The sequence below is a fragment of the Echiichthys vipera genome (genome assembly GCF_963691815.1).
Source record: "Echiichthys vipera genome assembly, chromosome: 2".
Classification (NCBI taxonomy): Eukaryota; Metazoa; Chordata; class Actinopteri; order Perciformes; family Trachinidae; genus Echiichthys; species Echiichthys vipera.
In genome coordinates, this window is record NC_139827.1 from 38,560,664 (window position 1) to 38,579,204 (window position 18,541).

The following is an 18,541-nucleotide window of genomic DNA, read 5'->3' on the forward strand; positions in this document are numbered from 1 at the left end:
AAGCAGTTGATTCGCTCAGAGCCAAAGGGATGGGTTAAACCGAGTCTCCTCCTTTTCTGAGTAGAAAAGGAAGAGACTGCTGTCTCTGCTCTCTCTCACTCTGCAACTCTCTTGACCTCTCTCTCTTCACACCCCTCGCTCTCTGCACCTCCTCTCCTGCATCTCTACCTTTTTGCACCTCTGACCACCCCTCCTGCTGTTTGTCACTTTGTTAACCCAAAGTTAGCAAGAGACGTACTTTATATTTTTCTTACTAAAGTATTTTCGTTTGTTAATCTATTTTTATCACGTGACATTTTTAAGTTTTCTACGACAAGTTTTTTTTTAATCTTTTATAATTATAGTTAAACCCCTCATGCTGTCTTTGCCTTTTTGTCCGGCCGGGAAATTGCACCGAACTCGCGACTCCAGCCCCACAGAACCGATCAGAACCCTTTTGTTAACCCACAAACCACCTCCAGAGGCAAGCCACCTGAAGAGCCCGACGGGACCAGACGAGACCCGCCGATCCAAACGCGCAGCTGACCCAGTCTACAAACCGAGCCGAGGTCCGCCAACCCCCGGGACGCGGACCCATGGAACCTGCAACGGTACTGTAAGACGCCAGGGCGACTGTAATATCAACGGCAAAGTAAGGTTGGCCTTTTAATGCAACTCTTGGTTAAACGTTGGTGACAGTTAAATTCTGATCCGAGTTCTGTTGGCCGGCTAATTAGAGCAAGTTTTTTTTCCCGCCAGTGATATTATAAACAAGCCCGTAGGTTTGAATCACTCTAGTCTCAAGATTTTTTATATCCACATATATGAATATTGTCTATTCAGTGTTGCACTATCCTGTATTCTCCTTGTTAGGTAGTCAAATAAATGTTTATAACCTTACGTCGTTGTGAGAGTCTTCTGTTCTGTGCAGAAAGTGTTGGTCACTGATAAAGGCTGTGGAACGAATTGACACGTTCAAAGCGAGACTGATAAAATTTAAACCATCAATTACTTTAAATTAGTAATTTGTATTAAACCTTCACCAAAGTTTAATAAACATCCTGTCTTATTTTGGTGTGGTGCCCTTACTTCTAGGTAAAATAAATCCTGAATTTTAACGAGTCGTGTTGATTCATAATTAATTCATCGACTAATATATATTCTAGCCATAATAAAAGTAGGCTTAATCTCCTACAACTGTATATAATAACTCTCTCACCTCTGCCTGACAGAGAACTCTGCTCTCTCTACTGTATTGTATATATTATTGTTATAGTATATTTTGCATATTTTGTTGTATATATTATTATTGCTTATTGTTTATAGCACACTATGCACTGTATATAAACACTATGTATATATTGGATTCGATTTATGTTATGTACAAAGTTTTTATTTGCTGACCCACTACTGCTGTTACAAAATAATTTCCCAGTCTGGCATCATTAAAGTAATTCTATTCTATTCTATTCTATTCTTTTTTCCTGCCAGCAGGCAGGGCACAAGGCTTCTTTGTGCCCTATCAGAAAAGCGAAACTTAACGGGGCATGTTACACTCTGAGGGTTGCAAGTGCTGGGAGAGTGCAGCAGCGTTTTAAAGACATTACCATTAACGGTGAATCTGTGACTGCACTGGTTGACTCGGGGTGCTACCTGACACTGGTCCGAAGGGAGTTGGTGCCAATGGGCATTGTGGACTATAGCAGACAGGAAGACATTTTGTGTGTGCATGGGGACAGCCATTCCTACCCCACAGCAGAGGTGACGGTGGTGGTGGACGAGCAACCTTACTAACTGTGGGGGTGGTGGAAAGGTTAACTGTTGCTGCTTTCCTGGGTTGGGACTTACCTGTGCTACTGGACTTGTTGCTGGAGGCCGGTCCCAAAAACAGTGACCTGGGGAACGGTTTGTCCGGTCATGTGATCACTCGCGCCCAGGCAAGAGCAGGGGTGGCGCCTGACCCGGTAGCAAAGGGGCCTGATCCACAACCCTGGACAGCAGTATGTTTGAGGGGGCACAAAGGGGCCCAGGAAGTCTTGTCACCAGCGGCGGTCAGGAAAGGGGCGGGACTCTGAAGCCCTTGTTCGCCACGGTGGTTGGGGGGCTGGATATGGCAAAAGGGGAGACAGAATGTTTTATTGTTGACAGTGATGTTTTGTATGTAGTGGCAGACGGTGTCAAACGCCTTGTGGTTCCTGTGTCATGTCGGTCGATGATAATGCACCTGGCACACACCTTGCCTTGGGCAGGTCATCTTGGCCGCAACAAAACCTACTTGCTCATATCCTCCAGATTCCATTGGCCTTCCATGTATGTTGATGTGCAGACCTTCTGCAAAACCTGTCCCACCAGTCAGAGGACTTGCTATGTCCGCCAGTCAGACCGCGCCTACCTCCAACCCCTCCCTGTGATCTCCACTCCATTTAGGCGTATAGCCATGGACATTGTTGGCCCATTGGTCAAGAGCAGTGGAGGGCACCAGTACATTCTGGTACTCTGTGATTATGCCACACGGTTTCCGAAGGCTTTTCCCTTGCGCACTGTCACTGCTCCTGCTGTGTTGCGTTGTCTTGTCCAGCTGTTTTCCAGGGTTTGTGTTCCGTACGAGATCATTACCAACCAGGGGACCAACTTCACCTCCAGACTCCTGCAGCTCTTCCACCGACAGTTGGGGATTTCCGCGATCACCCCATACCACCCTCAGACGGACGGTCTGGTTGAGTGCCTCAATCAAACCCTGAAGAAGATGCTGCAGAAGTTTGTGGTCGACACTGGGACCAGTGGTTGCCCTACTTGCTGTTTGCCTACCGGGAGGTTCCCCAAGCGTCCAAGGGATTCTCCCCGTTTGAGCTTCTGTATGGCTGGGACGTACAGGGGCCTTTGGACCTGCTGCTGAAGGTCTGGGAGGCTCCCAGAACTGGCGTCAGTGATCGTGGTGTGGTCCAGTTCGTGTTGGAGATGAGGGACCGGTTGGCAAAGTACCGGGACGAGGCCGAAGTCAACCTTTGCGAGGCCCAGCAGACCCAGAAGGCATGGTATGACCGACAGGCCAGGCGCAGAGAGTACCACCCCAGCCAGAAGGTCCTACTCCTCCAGAAGGAGTCTACCCTCACCCAGTCTGCTGGACCTGCTCTCGACACACACACACACACACACACACACACACACACACACACACACACACACACACACACACACACACACACACACACACACACACACACACACACACACACACACACACACACACACACACACACACACACACACACTATTTTAGCCTTTTTTAAGCTATGAAACACCTAAAACCATGTTTGCATGGAATAGACTAAGTTCTGTTTGGAAGCTTTAAAATACAAATCTCACAGTATTATATGTGTAAGGTAGCCTACATATGAAGAATATGTGTTTGGGATCACATTTTTATGTTATTTGGCCGATTCACATATGAAATGTCATTTCCAGCCTTAACAAGCTTAAAAACATCTTTTTCAGCTTTTTCAAGCTGTCACGCCATGGTGAGGTCTGTCCTGTCTTTGGGTTTTTGTCTTGTAAATTTCCTGCTTTATTTTGAAAGATAACTCTCCTCTCGTTCCAGGTCAATTGCCCTTCCTTTTGTGTTACCAGTCTGACGTCATTCCCTGATTCCCGATTGTTTCCACCTGTGGTTCCACTTCCCTCATGTGTGTAAAGTCCGTGTCTTCCCCCCTGTTCCATGCCAGATTATCTCATACCATGTGTCTAATGGCGTGGCCGTGCATTTCAGACCTGCGCCTGCAGCGATGCCCTACCAGACTTAATCCGGCTCTTAAAACCATAATTATGATGCCATGGCTCTACACATTATGCATTTAGACCAAAACACAGCACAACTGGGCGTTGCATCACCTTAACATATAGTCAAGTACAACAGAGTTATATTACTCTACTGAGTTTTATTCACTCAACCAACAGTATGAGCTTTAACAAGTTTGTTCACAAAACAGCGCAGAGCGCACTGTCCAACCAATCAAGTCGCAGCCAAAGCAGCGTCACAGAAACATTCGTTAATATATTTTTTTAACAATAATATTAACTCTGCAAAATAAAGAAAGCTGCAAAAGTCCCCAACTCAAATACAAAAATAACTCAACTATAAGCTGTACTGTGGCTTTCATTTGCTCAGTGTATTCCACCACGGGCTCACGCGCCATTATATATCACACAAAGGCATAATTTCAGAAAACAATAGAAGGCTTTTAAGTTATAATACAAAGTTGTATGAAGTCCACCAACACTACAGCGATGGGCTTTAACAAGTGTGTTCTCCAAACAGCGCATCATCACACACAAACCCGCAGTGTCATAGAAACATGTTTGACGCACACACAGACACTGTTCATTAAAAAATAAACAATTTACAGAATATTTGCCAATTGAGGTTGTTAATACATATTTAACATTACTAAATAAAATGGGCAAGGCATACAAATCTAATAAAACATAAAATGCTTTGTACTCACTCAGATCAAGTGTGTTTGAATAATGCTGAGTCAGGCTTGCTAGCGTCTGGGTCGGACGGCCTCTCTTTACAGTGTCTAGCTTATCTTGAAAAGTTTTCTAGAGAATGGCGTTGTAAAATAAATCTGCGATCAAATCGTTATCTTCGCCTCCTTCAGCTAAGGTGGGTTAAATAAAGTAAAACAACTTGTCGCGCTACACAAATTAGAAATGTCCTTATTTCCCGTTTATCACATTGACATTTGTGCTCAGGACTGCTTTGCATAGCTCTGCATAGCTCTACCTCTCTAGCGCATATCCAATCAAAAGACGTGCACGCGATGACGCTGTAGGCCTGCTAGCAGGCGCCAGTGAACCCAACTTGACGCTGATTGGTTAATTCCACAGGTCCGTTATCATTGACTTTAAGCTACCATGCGCCTGCACTCTTGCTTCTGAATGCGTAAGGGCAGATTTGGGACCCTGGCAACACATGATAGCTGAATAATGATTGGATAAAAACTCTAACATAAACGCCAGCCCCCCCAGACCTGGGGCTGGAAGCAGAGCAACCAACTTAGGAAAGCTATGAAATGAAGTGTATAGACTATGGGGAACAATTTAATACATATTTGTGGAAAGAATATATATTAAAAAAATATATTCCTGATTATGTTTAGGCCAGCAGAGAAGGCCTTGCTGGCCTTGAGGGTCCACCACTGGTCGAATGTATCCAGCGTTTTTCCCACAGTCTTGTTTATGCCCTCGAGTTTATTTTTTCCACGTTCAGGTGATAGTATTTCTTGTTTTGTCAAAGAAAGTGTAGTGTTTTTGAATTCTCGTTTTTCCATTGTTTTACCCTCCTGGTTGGACCTTACCTTGGTGGCCTTAAGGGTGAACTGCGGCACGGTGCAGCAGGTGTAGGCAAGTCCATTCTAAGGCTCATCAGCGACTCAGATAGTGATGGGGCCCTGGGTGGTGCTTGGATAGGTGCGTCCAGCCTCAGCTCTGCCACTGCCTGACCCAGTTGCGGGGCTGTCACCCAAAACCAATGAAAAATATCCACAGGTGGCAAAGAAAAGTAACAGGAATATTTACAACAGGACTGAGAGAAAAAATATTTAAAAAAGGACAGAGAGAAAAATATTTGCATAGGGATTTCACAGCAGCAATTAGGACCCACATGCCTCTCAGCCCCGCTCAAGCTTCCTTTAAATACCCTTTGGCCCCTCCCCCGGGCAAACCAATTATCCCAGCACAGGGGTTTCAACACATAAACAGAAACAGAATACCCAAACAAAAAACCTCCCATTAACTTTCACGTCACAATGTTGCACTAACAACCCTCCATATGGCTGTGCCATTGTTTACACAGAACACCTCAATTCCCCATACATTCATCATAAATTATAATCTTAGTATAGTTCGCGATCAGCTGACCCATTGAAGCGCACCAACCAGCGCTATTTATATCAGGATCCGGAAGCTCCACCATGGAAGCTCAGTCTTATGCTACGGCAGCTAGCCGGCCCCCTATAACTTTAGCCGGTGCGAAGCCACATAGTGTAGCGTTAGCCCCTGCTAGCCCTCCCGCGGCAATTCCTGAGCAGCCAGGGTCCTCCTGGGTGACTGAGAGGAAGCATAGTTCTTAATTGAAGCCAATGGCCATCCACCCGTTCACGTTTCAAACAGGGGCCAGAGCGGGCGACATTGAACCCTATTTGAAATGGCTGGCTAAGGATAAACGTAAATATGGTAAGATTGTTATTCACGTCGGCGGTAATGACACCCGATTACGTCAATTGGAGGTCACTAAAATTAATGTGGAGTTAGTTTTTGCATAAGCACACACCATGTCGGACTCCGTAATTTTCTCTGGTCCCCTGCCCAACTTGACTTGCAATGACATGTATAGCCGCATGTCATCATTCCGTCGCTGTGCGGTAAATAATGTGGGCTTCGTAGATAATTGGCAGTCTTTCTGGGGAAAACCTGGTCTTATTAAGAGAGATGGTATTCATTCTACTTTGGAGGGTGCTGCTCTCGTATCTAAGAACCTGGACGCAGTTGTTAGTCGTCTAAAACCATGACAACCCAGTGTTGGGATCAGGAAGCAGAGTCGCAGGTGCCCAGGAAGCAGAGTGGCAGTCTTACACACCTCTCTGCGCTCCCTGTGGAGCATTTTCCAACTCAGTATAGTATACAAACACTGTCTGCCCCACGATCATTTAAATTAATCAGATCAAAAATGAACAGAAGAGGAGCTATACAGAAAAACTTGATACAAATCAACGCAAAATCTGCGACTATGCAACAAAATCAGAAAATAAAATGTGGACTTTTAAACATCAGATCTCATCAGGTCATCTAAAGCTGTATTAGTAAACGATCTGATATCAGATAACCATATTGATTTACTCTGTCTGACTGAAACCTGGCTGTGTCATGAAGAATATGTTAGCCTAAATGAATCCACTCCTCCCAGTCATATTAATACTCATATTCCTCGAGGCAGTGGTCGAGGAGGAGGCGTTGCAGCTATTTATGATTCAGACCTGTTAATTAAACCTAATCTAAAGTATAATTCATTTGAAAGTCTTGTTCTTAGTCTTTCACATTCAACCTGGAAAACTGTGCAGCCAATTAAACTTGTTATAGTGTACCGTGCTCCTGGTCCGTACTCTGAATTTCTGTCTGAATTCTCAGAGTTTCTGTCAAATTTAGTCCTTAAATCTGATAAAGTAATCATTGTAGGAGATTTTAATATTCATGTGGACGTTGTTAATAATAGCCTTAGTACTGCGTTTATCTCTCTATTAGATTCGATTGGTTTTAGCCAGAGTGTACATAAACCTACTCACTGTTTTAATAAAAATCAGCCCGTATAGGGAAGGTTTTCGTTGCCACCGTACTCTACAGAGGAATTGTTGGGTCTATGTAAATCATAAATAAGTCATTGAGTGTGGTCTTTACCTACTCTGTAAAGTGTCCTGAGATAACTTTTGTTATGATTCGACACTATTAATGAAATTGAATTGAATTGAATTGAATGGATGAGAGGTGAAACGCCTTCCTAGACAAATAGCCACCACCATGAACCTTTGTTGTTGTTGTTGTTATATGTCCGCGCATGGTCCGTCCTTCTATTTACATGTCCGAACAGGCGGACATAACGCTACTGCCGCAGGGCTCGTGCTCGCACACGTGCGCACGCTCGTGCTCGTACATGTGCAAACGACTCCGCTAAAGCCCACCTCTTTCAAGCGGGCCGTGGACCGTCCGCTGGCCGCAGTTGTGCGCGGAGCGGGTGCACTCACACTGCTTAAAGGTACTAGGCTTTAGATGAAAAAACAGTTTTGGCCCCGGCCAGAAGGACAGTGTGAGTAGGCCCTGAGTGACAGTACAACTGAATAAAGTGGTGCAGTGATGATATAAAGTGACAAAGTGACATTTTCAGGATACAGTGTCTCCACTGTTCCTTACCTGACCAGGGGGAGATGAATTATAAAGTTTGATGGCCGCCGGAAGAAAAGACTTCCTCCGGTGTTCAGTATTACACTGGGGGAGAATGAGTCTGTGGCTGAAGGTGCTTCTGCTGGAGGTCAGCAGCTGGTGGAGAGGATGAGAGTTGTTGTCCAGGATGCTGTGCAGTTTAGACAGCATCCGCCTCTCAGACACCGCCACCAAAGAGACCAGTTTGACCCCCAGGACGGAGCCAGCCTTCCTGATGATCTTACTGATCCTCTTTGCGTCTGCTGCCCTCAGTCTGCTGCCCCAGCACACAACAGCAAAGAAGATGGCCCTGGCTACCACTGACTGGTAGAACATCCGCAGCATGGTGTTACATACATTGAATGACCGGAGCCTCCTCAGGGAGTGGAGACGACTGGCCCTTCTTGTAGACAGCCTCAGTGTTCTTGGACCAGTCCAGTTTGTTGTCCAGGTATACTCCAAGGTATTTGTAATCCTGGACAACACCCACGGTCACGCCGTTGATGGAGATGGGTGTGGGGGCAGATTTACTCCTGCGGAAATCCACCACTAGCTCCTTAGTCTTGGTGGCGTTTAGAATCAGGTGATTAGCTGCACACCAGTCGACGAAGGAGTCCACAACACCCCTGTATTCCTCCTCCTTTCCCTCACTGACAAAGCCAACAATTGCAGAATCGTCAGCAAACTTCTGCAGGTGGCAGGACTCAGAGAGGAACTGAAAGTCTGAGGTGTACAGGGTGAACAGAAATGGGGAAAGAACAGTTCCCTGTGGAGCTCCAGTACGGCTGACCACAGTGTCAGACACTCCGTCCTGCAGTCTGACATACTGTGGTCGACCCGTCAAGTAATCCGTAATCCAGGAAACCAGGGGAAGGTCCACCTGCATCGCCGTCAGCTTACGTCCCACAGAGCAGGCCGGATGGTATTGAAGGCACTGGAGAAGTCCATGAACAAGATTCTCACAGTGGTTCCCGCTCTGTCAAGGTGGGTGCAGGCACGGTTGAGCAGGAAGATGATAGCGTCCTCCACACCTAGACTTGGCTGGTAGGCAAACTGTAGAGGGTCCAGTGATGAGCTGACCAAGGGCCGAAGAAGTGAAAGAACCAGCCTCTCCAGGGACTTCATCAGGTGCGACGTCAGCACCGGTTTGTAGTCTTCGGAGGCGCTGGGACGCACCTTCTTTGGTACTGGTACCAGGCAGGATGTCTTCCACAGAACAGGGACCTTCTCAAGACTCAGGCTGAGGTTGTAGATGTACTGCAGTACTCCACACAGCTGGGTTGCACATGCTTTGAGGACCCTCGGGCTGACACCGTCGGGACCTGCTGCCTTGCCTGGGCGGAGTCTGCACAACTCCTTCCTCACCTACTCTGCAGTGAAGGTCCCCCCTTCAGGCACTGATTTCAGTACTTTTTGAGCATCTCCACATTTGAATAATTCAACGATAATACTGATAACCGTGATTGATCACCGCCAACTGTTTCATCTCTACTGAAGAACAGATGATTTGCTCCTGACACTTTGCCGGTGGACGGGACTGTAGCCAGATGCTGCGTACATTCAGAGCATCCTGCTGCTCACCCTGTATGGCCTCAGCACAGAGCTGTGTATACACAGCCTAAAGCTCAGTGTTGCCACAATTAGCATGACCTATATTGCAGTAAGTACTGCTGATGGCTGCCCTCATGTTACTCTATAAGATACTGACAGAGGCATCATGCATCTTGGTGGATCTCGCTTCATCCCCCACGGCCGCTATTTTGTCCTCATCTTACATTCAAACTTTAAACCTCTTGTCTGTTAAATACTAGCATTGTCTGATTTAGCTATTTTAAAGGGGTATGGTGCTGGCATGCTTTCCTGTTTTTTCTGTGAACCATTCATTTTTATGAGATGTTCTGTTGTACGGCAGAAATACACTATAGCAGTAGGATTGACATCAGTGACAAGATGATTGGTTTTGGCACCAACGGCCAAGGCTGGATTACCTACCAGGCAAACTGGGCAACTGTCCCATGGCAACTAGAGATGCAAATTATTGAGTAATTCATTAACCAATAGTTGTTTCATTTTATCAATTGATGATCGATTATTTGATAAACGCAATTCTTCTGAGAAGCTGAATTTCCCTCTGAATAGGTTAACTGTATAGACCCTTTTGTCAGCTGATGTCGTTCACATTTACTGCAACAGGAATCAAACTTGGACACATTTAGAATGTTTATGTTTACAACTTTGAAAAGGTCTATACTCAACATATTTATTTATCAATATAAATAGTAACAATCCTTATTAAATGAACATGCCTGTTAACCAGAGGTTTACACTCAACAATTATTGTACTAAAGTACAAGTTTGAGGCTCTGCCCCCTACTTACCTAGTATTTTCTTTTTATGCTCCTTTATACTTCTACGCCACTACAAATCAGTGGAAATACTCTACTTTTTACTCCACTACATTAACTGATTACTTCAGTTACTAGTTACTTTACCAATCTTAAAAGTACATACGAAACATTAGTTTATTCATCAAAAACTAGACTGACAAAAATTAATGTAATGTAAATGCAGAGTATTTTTTACATTTCAGTGGTAAAGTGGTGTTAAAGTTAGCATGATTTTTCTTAAAATACCATATCAAGTTATACTCTTGACACAAAAAACACAGGCTTCACAGTGACGGTTAGAAACAAAAACTTCTCTGTCCATTCAATGGTGAATTGCCGGTTTTGTGTGTCAACCTTTCTTTTCACGTTCAGGATAGTATTTCTTGTTTTGTTAAAGTAAATGTAGTGTTTTTAAATTCTTGTTTGTCCATTGTTTTTCCCTCCTGGTTGGAGCGTCCTTGTTTAATTAATTATTTTGTTCACTTTGCCTTTTGTTTTTTCCTCCTGGACGGAGTGACTTTATTTTGTACTTTACTTTATTGCTGGCGACTTTCTTTTTGTTCCTCCTGTGCGGAGAGATTTTTTTGTTTGTGGTTTTTTTTTCTGTGCCACGTTCCTGTCGTCAAGCAAATAAATTCAGTGTTGATCCGCGAATCTCCGCACCTGAGTCCTCTTTCCTGCCTGGGCCTGACAGAATAATTTGGCCAGTATGGACTCGGGAGGCAGGTCGCTTATCGGAGGCGCTGCGCACCCAGGAGGCACGCCTCGTCCAGCAAGAGGAGTTCCAGACGGCGATGGCCACTCAAAAACAATGCATCACATGCAAGGAAAGGATTGGTGTGGCCAGCAAGACGTGTAAGCAGTGCGGGGCCAAGCAGCCTTACAAAAAAAAATTTGAAAATCAAAAGAAGAAATTTGGCCAAAATTGGAAACACAAACAAACAAAAAAATTGCAGCATCAACAAAGTGTATGATGCAACAAATCTACTGGTAGGTTATTTTTTTCTTTCAGACAGTTGTCATAAAATAATATGTAATTAATAGCTGATCTTTAAATTTACATTGCTATATTTCTCTTACATTATTTGCTTTTGCAGCAATTTAACACTCATCTTGGTTTTATTGTGCAAGACAATCCTGAATTCTCGATTTACTGTACCCTTCCCAGTTGTCTTGTCTTGTCTTGTTTTCACTCTGCCTAAGTCACTGGTGAGTCACTCAGTAGCTTCTCCTGAGGCTAGGAGCAGAATTTCTCCTTTCTTCTCCACTGGTCCCCACCAATGACAGGTTCCATTTAGGGCCACAAATACAGTTCCTATTGCTACAGGTGCCCTCGTCTCTTGGTCTCCCCTCAGCCTGCGTACTCTATTCGACCAAGGCATTTTGAGGGCCGGCTTGGACAGGGTGCTTAATCTTGTACCAGGTCTGGAATCAAGTCTTGCTTCCGTCAGGGCCTGGGGGCGGGATAATGATTACCAACAAGAGAAACATAAATGTTCTGAGCGCCATTTTTAAAAACGCAGAGCTTGTGGAAACAGATCATTAACAGTTTCATTAACCTCTTTGGATAAAATATGGATGCAAAATCAAAGTAGTGCTCGGTGGAGGAGACAAACTGTCTCCTAGGAATATGGTCCTCGGCTGAGGTTCAGAAAAAACTAGAGGGAGCCTCGCAAACACAACCTGCATTGTACTCTCATTGGCTCCTGGATTCCCCCACAGTTCCAGATATTTAGCCTGCTAGATATCTTTTGTCGGGGGTTTTGAAGAAGTACAGATGAAGTACAGATCAAAGCCTAATAACTGCATATTTATTCTGGTCGGCTGCTTATTGCCAACTAAATTAAAACGGCATAAAAAAATCTTTGCATACCCATTATTAATCTTTATTTTTCATTGTTAACCAAATTAATATAATAAATTAATATTATTAATAAAATAAATAAATTATTAGTTTGTTTTTGGTTTAATGCAAAGGTTGTTTTGTTTTTTTAACGCTCAACTAAATCAACATGAAATATAAATAAGTTAGGAAGACCCCTCACCACACACTTTCTTGATTATTACATGTGGAATGGTGAATGCCACCTCTAACTCTTGTTAGGATTGACAAGATACAATTTTAATCCAGAAGTAAGATGACGGTAATGTTTAGACATAAAAGATAGCCCCTGTTGTTCTTAAAGCAGAGAGAGGACAGAGCAAAGTAGTGGCTGAAAAAAAAATGCAGATACCAATTTTTGGATGTAAGAGTCACACATACACAACTGTATAATGCAATACATCACATGCAACATGGTCCACCATGTTGCATGTGATGTGCATGTGACTATGCAGTGGATATAGAGTGCTGCAGCTATGAGTCCTATGCCAAATTATCACAACAAAACTTTCAAAGTGGTCAGTTTGCTGTACTGTTCAAACTACACACCTTTTACCAGGCATAAAATGTGGCAACTTTTAGATCCCATCCTCCTCCTTGCCAGCAGAGCTCCAGATGGGTTTACAGCCGAGTGTGTCAGTCCATGGAAAATGGACACAGAAGATGCCAGGAATGCCCTTATTACAATTAAGAGGATTTATGAAAGTCTCCTTAGCGGTAATGTACACAGTGCATGCTATATTTTCAAGACTCCTTTTGAAATACTGCCTTTGCAACATATTTCTGCATATAGCAAAGCAAAGTCTTTTTTTCTTTAACATGTGAACAACATGGCTTAGGATGGAAATGCAGACCTGGTTATCCATCAGTCTTTAACTGTGTCCTTCCACAATTTGATGTGGAATAATGAATCTTGATTGATTCCATAGTGGTATTATGTCTCTTTCATTTGGTACTGACATGTTCTTGTACAGCAAACTGTTTTGTGCTCTAATAAAGTGTCAAACACCAAATCATAGTATAGGGGGCAGGGGGAGGCAAACTCTTATTGTGCATCGGCTGGTCCCATGGTCTAACCTGACTTTTCAGATAGTTTGTTTCACTGAAACATCTGAGAAGGCGTCATTAAAAACAGATAGGGGAAAGGGCATGTCCTTTCTAAATATATCTGGTAGGTTATTGGATGAACCATATGTCAATCAAACTCTCAGCAAAATCAATCAGGAGAAGGGAGAAGTCTTCCGTGTCGTTCTCTTCTTTCCCGTTTGGATAAAATGTAGGTAGCAGGCACAGACAAGGGGACTTGACTTGGGTCTTGGAGTTGAAGCATTTACTCATCGACAATAAACTACACACATTGCTCTGCTACATTCACATCGTTACCACATTTTGTAATTAATACTCTCCATCACACACAAATGCACACACACAAACACGTTCTCACTGTCATTTAAAGTGTGTCTGTTTGTGTGTATGAAACTCTCTCCCTGTCCGTCACAGACAGGGAGAGAACAGTTCGGCAGTGGGAACAGCCTTGCATTAGTTGTGTTAAAAAGTCATGTAAAAAAGTTATTTTCTTTATTTAAAATCCCTGATGCTTAGCCTGGGGGGGAGTCCATTTAGGCCCAGGAGGGCACTGGGGTAGTTATATACTGAAAGAAACCCTGGTGTGTACAACTGCTTATGCCAACATCACATTTTTTTCTTCCCAAAAGTGGAACCAGAAACCAGGATGGGGCAGACTCTAGCACCGAACAATGAAGCTGAACCAGGGACACCTCTGCTTACCCCAGAGTCTGACACTGAGTTCACCCTCATACGCACTCCTTTGTCCACCTCCCTCCCCGTGTCCACCTCCCTCCCCATGTCCACCTCCCTTCCCTGCCCCTAACTCAGTATCTTCCTCACGTAAAAGAAAAGCAAATAAGAAAGCAGACACAAATGGTATGTGGGGGTTCAACAGTTATTCTCTTAGAATGTTATCATACATAGTCATATAATTGTGTATGTTAATACTGATTTAGCTGAAGTAACAGGACCTGCCTCATTGATGTTTTTTTATGAATTCTTCAAAAGCACATGAAACGCATCACTTTTTTGTACAGCAAGCTATTGAATGTCATGATCAGACAAGCATAGAACCTTTTTTTTGGAAGAAGAAATACTCACATGTCCATATTTACATGTTAATATAACAGTCCTCATTATTTCCAACTAATTTTTGGATGAATATAAAAAGTAATACAAAAAAAGTATACAGCAGTCTGAATTAGACAATCTGAGTATTTTCCCATTTTACAGTCTTTGTAGTTGAGAATTCCCTCTTGTAACTTAGGGCCATAAGAAGGTTCCTTAGACTTCATATTTCTCTGACCTGTAGAATATATTTTTGCACAAAATTAAATGATTATATGTGCATTAATTTCTTGCAGTATAATTCCTCTAGTAATGAATTTGTTTGTGGCCAGTATCTACAGGAAAATCTTCACAGCCACCAATGACTAATTCAATATGTGCATGTAAGTATTATTTAAAACAGAGTTCAAGAAATGGATTAAAAAATGATCATTGACGAAAAACAAAATAACACCCACATTTGGTACGTTGTGGGAATTCCCTTTACTAAAAAAATGTCCTCCTTTCATGTAATTTTACTGTCATATCAATGAAAATGGTCCCGTTCAATTGTTTACAGAGAACTCATTTTGATTATATTGTCACAAGACTGTTTCTTTTTTAATAGTTTGTTTAACCATGACCATGTTTACAAGGCATATGTTGAACCTACAAATTCTATCTTTGTGTATGTTTTCTAAAGTTTGTTACTGTAGATGAGGAAAATCCACTAATAAAAATAGAAAAATGTCTTCAACTTTAACTGCGGTTTAATAAGGGACAGCAAAGTCTGAGGGTCAAGCAAGTCACATAGCAATTCAATTCAATTCAATTCAAAAAACTTTATTTGTCCCCGGGGGGCAATTCAGGGCACACAGAGCAGCAAATAACGACAGTGCAATTATACAAAAACATTTTAACCTAACACAAGAATAAAGTGTAAAAGAAGAGTTAGTGTCAGGATGTTAGTGTGTTAGTACAGGTAGAATAAGTGTCAGGATGTTAGTGTGTTAGTACAGGTTAGATACAGAGAACATCGTCGGCGTGAGATGTAGAAAGACATGTGTGTATCAGATGTAAGCAGACATGTGAGCGGGTGTATATGATGTAAACAGTGTAAACATGCAGTAGACTGTTGAAACAGGTATAAACAGAACTGTAGTGCAGAGAAGATATAAGTGGACAGTGATCAGCGTGTGCAACAGACCGGAGTAACATTATAAACAGAGTAAATAAGTGGCGTAGTGCAACAGACCGGAGTAACATTATAAACAGAGTAAATAAGTGGCGTAGTGCAACAGACCGGAGTAACATTATAAACAGAGTAAATAAGTGGCGTAGTGCAACAGTCCAGTAACATTATAAACAGAGCGAACAGAATAAGTGGAATTGTGAATCAACCAGTAGTTCACAGCTTTGAGGACAGGAGTGGAGGTAGATAGCCAGTTCACGTGTCCGGTGAGTGTCCGGGGGGGGGGGGGGTGTCCAGGGGGCGAAGGTGTCCAGGGAAGGTGTCAGGGGTGGGGAGGGGGGGTGATGGTGTCCAGGGAGGATGTCTGGAGAGGGGAGGAGGAGGGGTGAAGGGAGGGGTGTCCGGGGGGGAGAGGGGGGTGAGGTGTCCAGGGAGGGTGTCTGGAGTGGGGGGGGGGGGGGGGGGTGAAGTGTCCAGGGGAGGGTGTCAAGAGTGGGGAGGGGGATGGTCAGAGGGGACCATAGCAGTCTAATGTTTTGGGCAGTGTATTGTGTATTGGACTTAAAATAAATTCACAGTATATAACATAATCAAGAAACCCCCTGTGCAATATCACTATAATGTGAAATGATTCATAATTGTATCACTTTATAAAAGTGAACGCCACAATTTTCTCAGTTTTGGCCTGGTGTCTAATGCAATCTAAGAAAAAAAACATTCCTCATAAAACGGCACAAAACTGCAAGATTTAACTTGCCCAAAAACATGAAGAAAAAAAGATTCATACTGGCTATACATTCTTTGGTCAAATGAAACCTAAATTTTTTTCTCTGTCTCTGTGACTACCTTGAATGCCAGCTCAGAGGTGTAACAGTTCTTTCCCCCCCATTATTTCTCCATGCCTTTCACACAGATGTTGGGGAGTTTTGTTATACACTGTCTAAATATGATATTGAAAAGCTCATTTTCAAAAAAGAATGCATGCATACCTGTTTAATCCATGTCTCATTGTAAAAAGTACAGTGTCAGTAATATTTATTCTTAAAATTATGAACAATTTGACAGTAATACTTCTTGCTGTGTTTCTGTCTTACAGTGGGGCAAAATGGAAAATACTCCTGGGAGCTGAAAGAAAATGTTTTGCAATCACATATATCAGTTACTGGCTGTGTTCTTTCATATACACTTGATTTCTATGATTGTTCAGTGTGGCGAGGTGGTAAGGGTGAGTGTTGCCGAACAACGCCACATGGAGAATTTCGCCACAGGAAGTAGTTACTGTTTTGCTAGGAGACTATAACAGGTTCGTGAATCACCACTGGGCAGGAGACAGTGTTCAAAATATAGAAATAATTGTATTGTACAATGGGTTCCTTAAGTTCAAGATTTACCAATCCATCTCACAGTAATCACTGGGCCAATAAAAGGGGATGGACAGAGCTGGGCTTGCCACGGCTACCTGAAACCAAATAGGAGGGCGAAACAAACCAAAAAAAATATCACCCGTGACACTGCACACCCACGCAACTGAGAAATGAAGAACCCGCCACCAGGGATTGGGTCGCCGCTCTGAGCTTCAGCACCTGTGAGAGGGAGAATTAAAATGGCCTCACAATCTGGCTGCACACGCACACATCCGTCCGTCCGTCCACTTTGGGGGCGGACATTTCAACACCCCCCCTTAGAGGACACCACTTTCTGAATGGTTTAAAGAGATGCTGGTAAGTGGAATATATTACTGGGAGTTCCCAGATTATGAAAATCAGTTGGTATTTTAGTTTTAAACAACTTTTTGTCCATACAGAATTTTTACCTTTAGATTGGGGACGAATAATTTTAATGTCCTATTTGGGGTCTTCAGATTTACACAAATACACAGACTGATAAATGTCACCTTTGGGTGTCTCACTTTCCTTTGGGGACAAAACTCATTAAATGTCATTATCTGCATGCATGTACAGCTATTTTCAGTTAGTCGAAGATTGAGGTTTGTTTTTCATTACAACATGCTCTCCTGAGTAACACTGGTCTCAAGTAGCTTTTAAAATATTTAAGGAAAGGCATTACAATCAATCAAAATAAACTCCAAATGACCTCATACTGAGGGAAGAAGCAGTAATTAAACCTATAATGCTGTTTTTTTTCTGGTTACTGGGATAAGGTGTGTAGGAATTTTACACACAATACTTTAGTCAAATCAGAAGGACCTCACAGAGTATATATTGCGTAATTCAAATTCTACAGGAGGCTGGGACTGGTCTAACTAACTGGTGTGGAGATCAGTTAGTTGGACCAGTCCCAGCCTGGTCAGATGCGTACATGAACTGATGAAGCCTCTTGGATGAGAGGTGAAACGTCTTCCTAGACAAACAACCAGTCCAGTTGTTTTTGACTGAAATTGCTTTGAGGATAACGATGACCTGGACGAATGAGAACATTCACAGGCTTTCTGGAGTCAGCAGAGTCGTTGGTAGTTTAGTGCGCCAGCAGGCATTTATTAGCAGGAGGGACATCGGATGTAACAGACGTCTGGAGAAATGTTCTATTCTCTATCTAGAGTAACTGTGTGCAACACAGTGCCCGTGATCAGAGGCAAGAAGTTTCTGATCTCTATTCTATCTGCTCCAGCATATAAACTTGTTACAAAGGCGTGGTTATGTGACCGCTTGTGCGTGCATATGTTTATTTCAGAAGCAGCCGCTGCTCCTCCATCTTCAACCCCCGCCCTTCTGGGTTTCATCTGTTTGGCATGACTCGTCTTCTTTATCTGTGAAAAAGCACATATTATCATCCTCCCTACAGCCTACCTCCTTATATGGTTGTTCCTGTCTCCTTATATGGTATTGTTTTGGTATAATCTCAATTATTTGCCAGGTGCGTTTGTGCAAGCTGGCTAGTTCATTGTCTTTGTGACCTTGACTGACTGCCAAAAGTTTGTGTGCTTTTGGAGAAAGCAGAAAAGCTTGAGTCAAAAGTTTGTGTCCTTTGCTGGAAGCAGAAAACTTTGAGCTTGGA